The sequence below is a fragment of the Helianthus annuus genome, chromosome 6, assembly GCF_002127325.2.
Source record: "Helianthus annuus cultivar XRQ/B chromosome 6, HanXRQr2.0-SUNRISE, whole genome shotgun sequence".
Classification (NCBI taxonomy): domain Eukaryota; kingdom Viridiplantae; phylum Streptophyta; class Magnoliopsida; order Asterales; family Asteraceae; genus Helianthus; species Helianthus annuus.
This window is the reverse complement of record NC_035438.2, coordinates 11,604,889-11,615,148: the sequence shown is the minus strand read 5'-3', so window position 1 is coordinate 11,615,148 and position 10,260 is coordinate 11,604,889. Positions and strand designations below refer to the sequence as shown.

The following is a 10,260-nucleotide window of genomic DNA, read 5'->3' as shown; positions in this document are numbered from 1 at the left end:
GAAAGATGGAGAATCGATTAATGAACAAAAACGTACAAGGATTAGAGCGAAATACTTACAGGTTTGAGAGAAATCTGAGAAATGGCGAGAATAGAAGGCTGGTCGGTCAGAGCTTTTCCAAAAGTGGAAAGCTTGACAAGGACAGCCCTATTTATAGGCTTCCAAAAGTGGAAAGGGTTGGCTGATCGAACAGCATCCCTGATCGAGCGGCTGTCCGATCGAACAGCCTGTTCGATCGGCTAGCCTGTTCGATCAGGTTGCCCTGTTCGATCGGCTTGCCTGGTTTTGAGTGTTTCGCGTCGATTTTTGATATTTCGAGTTCGATAATTGAGGAGTAGAGTAGGATAGAGTTCCTATTCAAATTTCTTTCAGTCCCAACTACTATATCTAACATACAGGCATCCTTACAACCTATTTTCAAAGTCGGTTTCGATTGAGTTTGATTATCCTTCGATTCTCGATTGATTTGATTGATTCACCACACCTTTTAACATAAAAGTAACATGCACAAGTAACACTTAAGGCACACACACACGTATAAAAGCATTAAAATTATCCACACTTGAGTTCGATGATTGATTTGATTAGCTTGATTATTGATTGACTAGCTTTATTGCATTGTTACTTCCTATCATTCACAGTCGGTCGTTGATTCACAGTTCGATTATCGGCCGATTAGTTTGATTATACAACACTTACTCCAAATAATATGAAAATCAAAATGAAACTAAAATGAAATTAATCTTTATTGATCTTTAATTCCAATAACAGTCAACTCTTGACTTTGACTTTGACTTTTGGGAAAACACGGGGTGTTACAGTCTCCCTTCCTTTAGGGAATTTCGTCCCGAAATTAGGCCGAGAACCGTACATCGCCGTGTGCTTTTACCAATTTGATGCTTCAGATCTATCTGCAACTGCGGGTACTTGGCCTTCATGTCACTTTCGAGTTCCCAAGTGAACTCCGCGCCTCGTTTGCCTTCCCATCGTACTTTTACAATAGGAATGCGAGAGCGTCTGAGTTGCTTGGTCTGTCGGTCCATGATTTCGACAGGCTTTTCCACGAAGTGTAGCGTCTCATTGACCTGAAGATCGTCGAGTGGTATTATTGCGTCGTGGTCGGCTACGCATTTTCGAAGGTTTGAAATATGGAAAGTCGGGTGGACATTGCTGAGTTCCTCCGGTAATTCGAGTTTGTAGGCAACTTTACCGATCCTTTCCAGAATCTTAAAAGGTCCAACAAATCGAGGCGCAAGTTTCCCTCTTTTGCCGAATCGGACTACTCCCTTCCAAGGTGATACCTTTAGGAGTACGTAGTCGCCAACTGCAAATTCGCGGGGCTTGCGTCGTTTATCGGCGTACATCTTTTGTCTGTCCCGGGCCTTCACCAAGTTTTCCCTTATCCGGTGGATCTTGTCAGTCGTTTCTTGCAGAATCTCGGGCCCAGTCAATTGTGAATGACCGACCTCGTGCCATACAATAGGCGAGCGACATCTCCTACCATACAAGGCTTCGAAAGGTGCCATTTCGATGCTGGAGTGATAGCTATTATTGTACGAAAATTCGACCAACGGTAGGTGTTTGCTCCAACTACCACCAAAATCGATAACACACGCACGGAGCATGTCTTCAATAGTACGAATCGTTCTTTCAGTCTGCCCGTCGGTTTGCGGGTGGAATGCGGTACTCAAATTCAGCGTCGTACCAAGAGCTGCTTGAAAAGTTTCCCACAATCTCGATGTAAACCGAGCATCGCGATCAGAAATGATGTCTCGAGGCGTACCATGATTCTTAATGATCTCGTCGGTGTAGATTTGGGCTAGCTTGGCCACCTTATAGTCTTCTCGTATTGGCAGAAAGTGGGCTGATTTGGTTAGACGGTCGACTATAACCCAAATACTGTCGTGACCTGATGGCGTGGTCGGAAGCTTAGTTATGAAATCCATAGCTATGCTTTCCCACTTCCATACGGGTATCGGCGGTTGTTCGAGTAAGCCTGAAGGTCTTTGGTGTTCAGCCTTGACTCTTGCACAAGTTAAACAGCTACCAACATATAGAGCAATATCCCTTTTCATCCCAGGCCACCAGTACTTGTAGCGAATGTCCTGGTACATTTTGTCCGCACCGGGATGAATGGAATATCGGGATTTGTGGGCTTCGTTCATGATGATCTTTCGCAAATCTGTCCTCCTCGGAACCCAGATTCGGTCCAGATAATAGAATATCCCGTTGGCTTTGCTCACGAGCTGAGTTCCATCGTGATAGATTCGTTCTTTCTTCAACGTACGCTCGTTAAAGCAAGCGTGTTGTGCTTCGCGGATGAGAGCTTCGAGGTTATACTGAGCCTGGATGTTTCGAACACCTATCACGTAATTCTTTCTGCTGAGGGCGTCTGCAACTACATTCGCCTTGCCTGGGTGATAACGGATCTCACAGTCGTAATCGTTGAGAAGTTCTACCCATCGGCGTTGACGCATATTGAGTTCTCTCTGATTAAAGATATGTTGTAGGCTCTTGTGATCGGTGAAGATCGTACACTTTGTACCATACAGGTAGTGTCGCCAAATCTTTAAGGCAAAGACAACTGCGCCTAGCTCAAGGTCATGGGTTGTATAGTTCTTCTCGTGGATTTTGAGCTGTCGAGATGCGTAAGCTATAACCTTGTCTCGTTGCATGAGAACACAGCCAAGTCCAAGGTTTGAAGCATCACAATAGACAACGAAGTCATCGCTTCCGTCCGGCAGTGTAAGAACTGGTGCATGGCACAGCATGTGTTTGAGGGTTTGGAAAGCAGTCTCCTGCGCGGTTCCCCACACAAAAGGCTTGTCTTTATGAGTAAGGGAGGTAAGCGGTACAGCAATCTTTGAGAATCCTTCGATGAATCGCCGGTAGTAACCTGCTAATCCTAGAAAAGAGCGAACTTCTGACGGATTCCTTGGCGTAACCCATCCCTTGACGGCCTCAATCTTTGCAGGATCAACGTGTATACCCCGACTATTCACAATGTGACCCAGAAATTGAACCTCCTCCATCCAGAACTCACACTTGGAGAATTTGGCGTAGAGTTGGTTTCCCTGAAGCAACTCGAGAACCAATCGCAAATGCTGCGCATGTTCGGCCCTCGATCTGGAATAGATCAGGACATCGTCGATAAATACAATGACGAAACGGTCTAAGAACGGTTTACACACGCGATTCATCAGATCCATAAAGACCGCGGGTGCGTTGGTCAAACCAAAAGGCATGACAACAAATTCGTAGTGGCCGTATCGGGTTCGAAAAGCGGTTTTGGGTATGTCTTCCTCTTGAATCCGCAACTGATGGTAGCCTGAACGTAGATCAATCTTGGAGAAACACTGAGCACCTTGTAATTGGTCAAACAGATCATCGATTCTCGGTAAGGGGTATCGGTTCTTGATGGTCAGCTTGTTCAATTCCCGGTAATCGATGCACATTCGGAACGACCCGTCCTTCTTTTTGACGAAAAGGACTGGTGCGCCCCATGGAGAAGTGCTCGGGCGAATGAAGCCTTTTTCAAGTAACTCTTGGAGTTGGTTTGAGAGTTCTCGCATCTCAGATGGAGCGAGTCGATACGGAGCTTTGGCCACTGGGTTGGCTCCTGGAATAAGGTCGATTCGAAAGTCGATATCACGACTTGGAGGTAATCCAGGAAGATCATCAGGGAACACCTGAGGAAATTCTCGGACAACGGGAACATCCTTGACTTCAACTTTCCTTTTCTTGTCCGTCTCTGCTACAACAATGTTGGCCAAGAAGGCTCGATATTCCTTGCGGAGATATTTGCGAGCTTGAAGACATGACATGAGCTTGAGATCTTTTGCAGTAGTTTCACCATAAACACATAGAATATCACCACTAGCTAGCACAAAACGAATCATCTTATCGGAACACACAATTTCAGCATGGTTTTCACGAAGAAAGTCCATGCCTACTATGACATCGAAACTTCCGAGCTGCATTGGAATGAGATTAATCGGGAATATATGATTGTTGAGCTTGAGAGTACAATCACGGAGTACAGAATTGACAGCAAGGGTTCTTCCGGTAGCGACTTCCACTTCGAAGGGTGACGAAAGATAAGAGCGCTTACGTCTAAGTAGCTTCTCAAATTCAAATGACACAAAGCAGTTATCGGCTCCAGTATCAAACAAACATGATGCATATATACCATTCACAGGGAACGTACCATTGACCACGTTGTTATCAGCTTGAGCCTGGCGTGCGTTGATGTTGAAAGTTCTGGCGTGAGCGGCTTGTTGTTGAGGCTGTTGTTGTTGTTGCTGGGGTTGTTGGGCCTCTTGTTTCACCACTCTGTTCGGGCACCGGTTTGCGAAGTGGTTAGGGTCACCACATGCAAAGCAGGTCCGAACATTGTTTGCCGGGGCCTGTGCAGCTTGAGGAGCTTGAGGAGCAGGTAGCAGGGCTTGGTTAACAGCGGCTTGAGCTTGCGTTTGACGAGGACCATAGCGGCAATTCGTAGTGAAATGCCCGTAAACGTTGCAGTGGGCACAGTAACGGCAGGCCACACCCACCGGGTGATGATAAGAACATGTAGCACAGAGTGGGTGGGGGCCGGTGTACGCACGCTTAGCCGGCGGCGCATTGATCACTGGCGCAGTGCGCTGTGGTTGTTGCTGTTGTGGCGGTACTGACTGAAGAGGAGCAGCATTGGTTGCGGCGGCACAACTCTTGTTCTTCTTTCTTCTTCTCGAGGACTTGGAGGCTTGAGCAGTAGGGTTGTCGGTTGATGCGGTAGTAACTTGATGCAACGACTTGGATGGCTTATCCCAGACACCAGCCTTAACTCGCTTGTCATTAATCTCGGCAGCGAGTAGGTAGGTTTCCTCGATTGATGCGGGTTTGGCGGCGAACACAAAATCTGCAACACAATCCGGAAGAGCACGGATGTATTTCTTGATGGTCATCTCGGGAGTCTTGACCTGGTCTGGACAGATAATGCTCAGTTGTTTGAAACGGGCGGTGAGACCAGCGTTGTCGCCCTCCTTCTGCTTGATGGTCCAGAACTCATCCTCCAACTTTTGGCGCTCGTGGGGAGGACAGAACTCGTCCAGCATGATAGCCTTCAGTTCCTCCCACGTCAGCTCGTAGGCAGCGTCGTTCCCGCGCTTATTCCTTTCGGCTGTCCACCAGTCCAATGCCCGCGACTGGAAGACACCGGTAGCATTGAGAGTTCGAAGATGATCCGGGCATCCGCTTTGACGAAGGGTAACTTCCACTGAGTCAAACCAGTGAAATAAGCCTGTAGGGCCCTCTTCACCAGTGAACTCCTTCGGTCCACACGCCTTAAATTGCTTGAAACTGAACGGAGCTTTGCTGGATTCAGTGAGGGTTCGGGATTCTTCCGACGACTTGCTGGTGTTTTCGTACACCTCGCTGACAGCTTTCGCTACAGACCTTGAGATGAGCTTGGCGAGACGTCGGTCTCTCTTTTCCTGACGGGAAAGGTTTTGGCGAGTTCTTGATGATGACGACATGGTCTGCAATAGACATCGCCATAGGGCTCAACACAACGAATTCGAATCTCGCACGTCTTAGTTTACTAAAGCTTAGAATCACGTCGCATCTCACGTCACGTAACACATATAAACACATAAGCACATCATCATAGAGGCACATAAGCACAGAAGCAATTAGGGCACATAAGCAATTAAGCAAATAGAGCACTTAATTCCCTAAACACGTACGAAATTTTATCACAGAGGCTGTCAGAAAACAGAAACCTATAACCACAAGTCGAGTGTCGTTCGTTTTGCATATCGGATAGCATCACATGGTATCGTCTAACTTAGTCGTATAGCGTGGCATAGCACACTGGTTCCGTTTAGATCACATCAACAGGGATTTGAACCGAGATAGGATAGCAACAAAGGTCACGCAGATTGATAACAAATGGAGCAATCAGCGAATTTTAAAACACGTAAACAGGTAAATCATATAAAATCAACGAAGCAACACTCAAAATCGGAAAATGGATTGTCTGCGGCTACTAGACTTTGACTAACCATGGCAATTTAACTATTCACAGTTGACTTGTCGTCACTTTCGACTCTAGGGGACATGTTTCTGCCTCGATTCTTGGGCATTATGCACGCGCATTCTAGGCCATACTCGTGAGTTCAGGTCGTTGGAGTCCGTCAATTGCCTTGGCGAGATGAAATAAAGTTGGAATAACTGCCAAGGTTAGGGTTTCACCCCTAGCTCAGCAATTTCTTCCTTGTTTTAAGAAAATTTAGAGGAAAGTTTTCATCAAATTACGGGTTTCAGCCCTAATTTGGTATAATTCTCCCCCGTTTGTTGATAGAAATCGCACAAAATAATTGGCAAAAATTTGTAATTTAGGCAGGAATTCGCGGGTTTCACTCCTAATCCCGTCCAAATTACAAAATTTGGCTCGGAGTTCGGATGTAATGATAGAATAGAAGGAAACAACATAAAATAAGCACATAAACTTGGTCTCTTGGTTCCTAGCTATAGTCTAGGTCTCTAAGACAGCGATCCGGACTAGATCGTGTCTAACCTAATTCCCTATAGTTATGGCTCTGATACCAATCTGTCACACCCCAACCGATGGCGGAATCATCGGGGCGCGGCACTGAGCGAAACAGATTGTTTAGAAGTTTCCACAACAACTAACATACAATTCAGTTATATAACACGTCCCATACCGTGTCCCAAATAATAACAAGTTATCATAGAAATCAACTAAACAATATGGGAACTGTCCCGACAACTCAATTCTTAATTATTACAGACCGAATTAAAATATTGTCTTAAGACTTCTAGACGGCTAACTGTAGATCTTACTGACTACAGGTGCCAGTACAAGATCTACAGATAATTATGGCCCTGGAGCAGGTATGTGGACACTGTCCTAAGGTCACAGGCTCCTAGAAGCTTATTATTGCCTCGCTTCCCTAGCACGCTAGTAGCTTAAACACCTGTCACATACGTTAAAATAAAAGTCAATACATATAATGTAAAGGTGAGTACACAAGTTTGATATAGCATATAAAGTTCGAAAAGTTTACGCATAACCAAGCACGTACACAAGGGCAAACGATGCATGTAAATTATCAACATGGGACCATCGATACCAACGACTTCGAGTTGACTGTCCGAGACAGTTCGCAATACATGATTACCACTGTAATCCATGCAAGTAATTGTCCTTAGCAACCCCCGTGTGAACGGGTGCTGAGTCCAAACTATAGTACTACGTTGCTAAAGTAGGCAGATAGCACTCCACGTGTAAACATAATAAACAGTAATCATTTAGTCAAGTAATACATGCAAGTAGGTTAGCGTTCCAATAGTTTGTGTCGTTGTGAATTTGATAGATTACGTATGTAACACCCAAAAGTGCTGAAAGCAAAAAGGGATCGAGTATACTCACAGTGGTTGGTTGTGGATTGAAAGGAGCACAGAGAATAGGTTAGCCTGAATAGTTCGATAACACAACGATGAGTAACGCGGAAAAAAGTAAACAATGTACTTGGATCGAGTAGGCCATTCGATCGGACGGCAGTTCGATCGAGTGGGCTGTTCGATTGGTTTGAAAGTCCGTTCGAACATCCATTCGATCGGCCGGCTGGCTCGATCGGCTGGTTCCTTCAAGTGGATTGTTTCTTCCTTGGATGAGAAAGATGTGTTTGTGTATGATGGTTTGAACTTTTGAAGTTCTTGCAGCATTACCTTTCAAGTTGGCCGATCGAACGGGCTGTTCGATCGGTTAGCCCAACCGATCGGTTAGCAGCTGAGGGTTGGCAAAGTGTCACTCGATCGGGTGGCATGCTCGATCGGGTGACATTCCAATGTTTCGAAAAGGTTAAGTGTTGAAGTATAGTATCTCATGATTCGAGCAGTAATGTTCAATCGAGTGGCGTAGTCGATCGAACAGTACCTCGTCAATACTACACTTTTGTGAGTTGGTGGGTCCAGGTGCTAGTCGATCGGTTAGCCTAGCCGATCGGCTGGCGTAGTCGTTCGGTTGGGCTGTTCGATCGAACAGCCTAGCCGTTCGGCCAGCTTCTCGATTCGGTTAATCTATCACTTAACACTTGGTTATTCCCGTTAATTGTTGATGTTTTAGAGATATTTTGACTACGAGTTGAACCACAAAGCTGAAGTCCCTACTTAGTCTACTGACTCGAGCAGGAATCACCCAAGCTCGGTCAGAGACGGTTTGGAACCTAAGTTTAACGTTTAACCCGAAATCGGTATATCTCTCGGTAGAACCCGAGTCTTGAACCATGTGTTTGTTTAGATTGATTTATAAATCGGTTCAAGTCTCGTTTTCACCGTTTTGAGTGTAAAAGAGTTGAAAGATAGATGAAAACCCATCTTCCAATCCTTTTCCACCGTGAAATGTTAAGATCTTTGGTAGATTTTAGGTTATTTATGTGGAAATCGGTTAGATCTAAGCTATTCATGGTGGAATGATGTCAAAACTTAGTGTTCTTGAAGAACACCATGATGACATCATCCAAGAACACCTAGATCTTGGTGATTTCGCGGTTGAAATCCAAGTTTTGAAAGATAGAAAGATGGAGAATCGATTAATGAACAAAAACGTACAAGGATTAGAGCGAAATACTTACAGGTTTGAGAGAAATCTGAGAAATGGCGAGAATAGAAGGCTGGTCGGTCAGAGCTTTTCCAAAAGTGGAAAGCTTGACAAGGACAGCCCTATTTATAGGCTTCCAAAAGTGGAAAGGGTTGGCTGATCGAACAGCATCCCTGATCGAGCGGCTGTCCGATCGAACAGCCTGTTCGATCGGCTAGCCTGTTCGATCAGGTTGCCCTGTTCGATCGGCTTGCCTGGTTTTGAGTGTTTCGCGTCGATTTTTGATATTTCGAGTTCGATAATTGAGGAGTAGAGTAGGATAGAGTTCCTATTCAAATTTCTTTCAGTCCCAACTACTATATCTAACATACAGGCATCCTTACAACCTATTTTCAAAGTCGGTTTCGATTGAGTTTGATTATCCTTCGATTCTCGATTGATTTGATTGATTCACCACACCTTTTAACATAAAAGTAACATGCACAAGTAACACTTAAGGCACACACACACGTATAAAAGCATTAAAATTATCCACACTTGAGTTCGATGATTGATTTGATTAGCTTGATTATTGATTGACTAGCTTTATTGCATTGTTACTTCCTATCATTCACAGTCGGTCGTTGATTCACAGTTCGATTATCGGCCGATTAGTTTGATTATACAACACTTACTCCAAATAATATGAAAATCAAAATGAAACTAAAATGAAATTAATCTTTATTGATCTTTAATTCCAATAACAGTCAACTCTTGACTTTGACTTTGACTTTTGGGAAAACACGGGGTGTTACATGGACCCTGGTGATAATGGGCTCCGGCATGGGGAAACTGTGTAGAATAATAACAAAGAGGGGGTCGATGTGCAGTAACTTAATTCTGAGTATATTTGGTGCCATTCACCTTTTTTGAATGTGAATTGTATATATGTGTACACAGAATGACCGAGTGGCTCCCTTACTTTAGGCTTGTGACTGGCGTTTTTGCACATATACCGTTTTATGACTCATTCGTGTTGTGAAACTATAAATTTATTATATCGTTGTTCTAACTTGTGTGAATATTTAATTCTCCCATCAAAGTCCTTCCTTTTTTACATGTTCTGTATTCTGTTATCCCCATCATACGGTTGTGATGTTTTTCAGTTTCTGCATTCTATTATGTCACTCGTCTAATTTTAGGTTAACCATGGTTAGATTAAACGAAAATGATGTTAACGCATGAATGGCGTTTTGATTTAAACATCTAAGAAAATGTATCTACACATCGAACATGTATGTCAGGCACAAGCAGATGCAACCTGGATGACAACTCAAAAGGTTTGGTTACCAATTTTTGCTTTGTTGAGGGTGCCTTCACTAATGTGCAAGTACTCGTGGTTGAGGGTGCACTCAACATTGCAAGATGTGTCATAACTCATAAGCTTCAAAATTGTCCGACGTGGTCTCCGCCAATGATCTTCAGCCTGCAGCCACGCTATGGGGTATTTATGTTGGTCCAACCCTCGGACACTGTCGGGAATCGATCTACCAGAAAACGACTGGTCACGTGTTTAGGCAATTCTTTGGCCATACCAGGTGATGAATGACTATGGTGGTTCTACACCCGAGTTTTAACATTTTCTTTTGGCTAAATGACACGCGTAATCAGCTAAC

The 10,260-nt window shown here is 44.4% G+C and overlaps 1 pseudogene; it reads left to right on the top strand.

The window, feature by feature from the left end:
* The window catches only part of LOC110944406, a 47,393-nt pseudogene extending 37,602 nt beyond the window's left edge, over nucleotides 1-9,791 (top strand).
* Nucleotides 9,792-10,260: the final 469 nt, after the last annotated feature.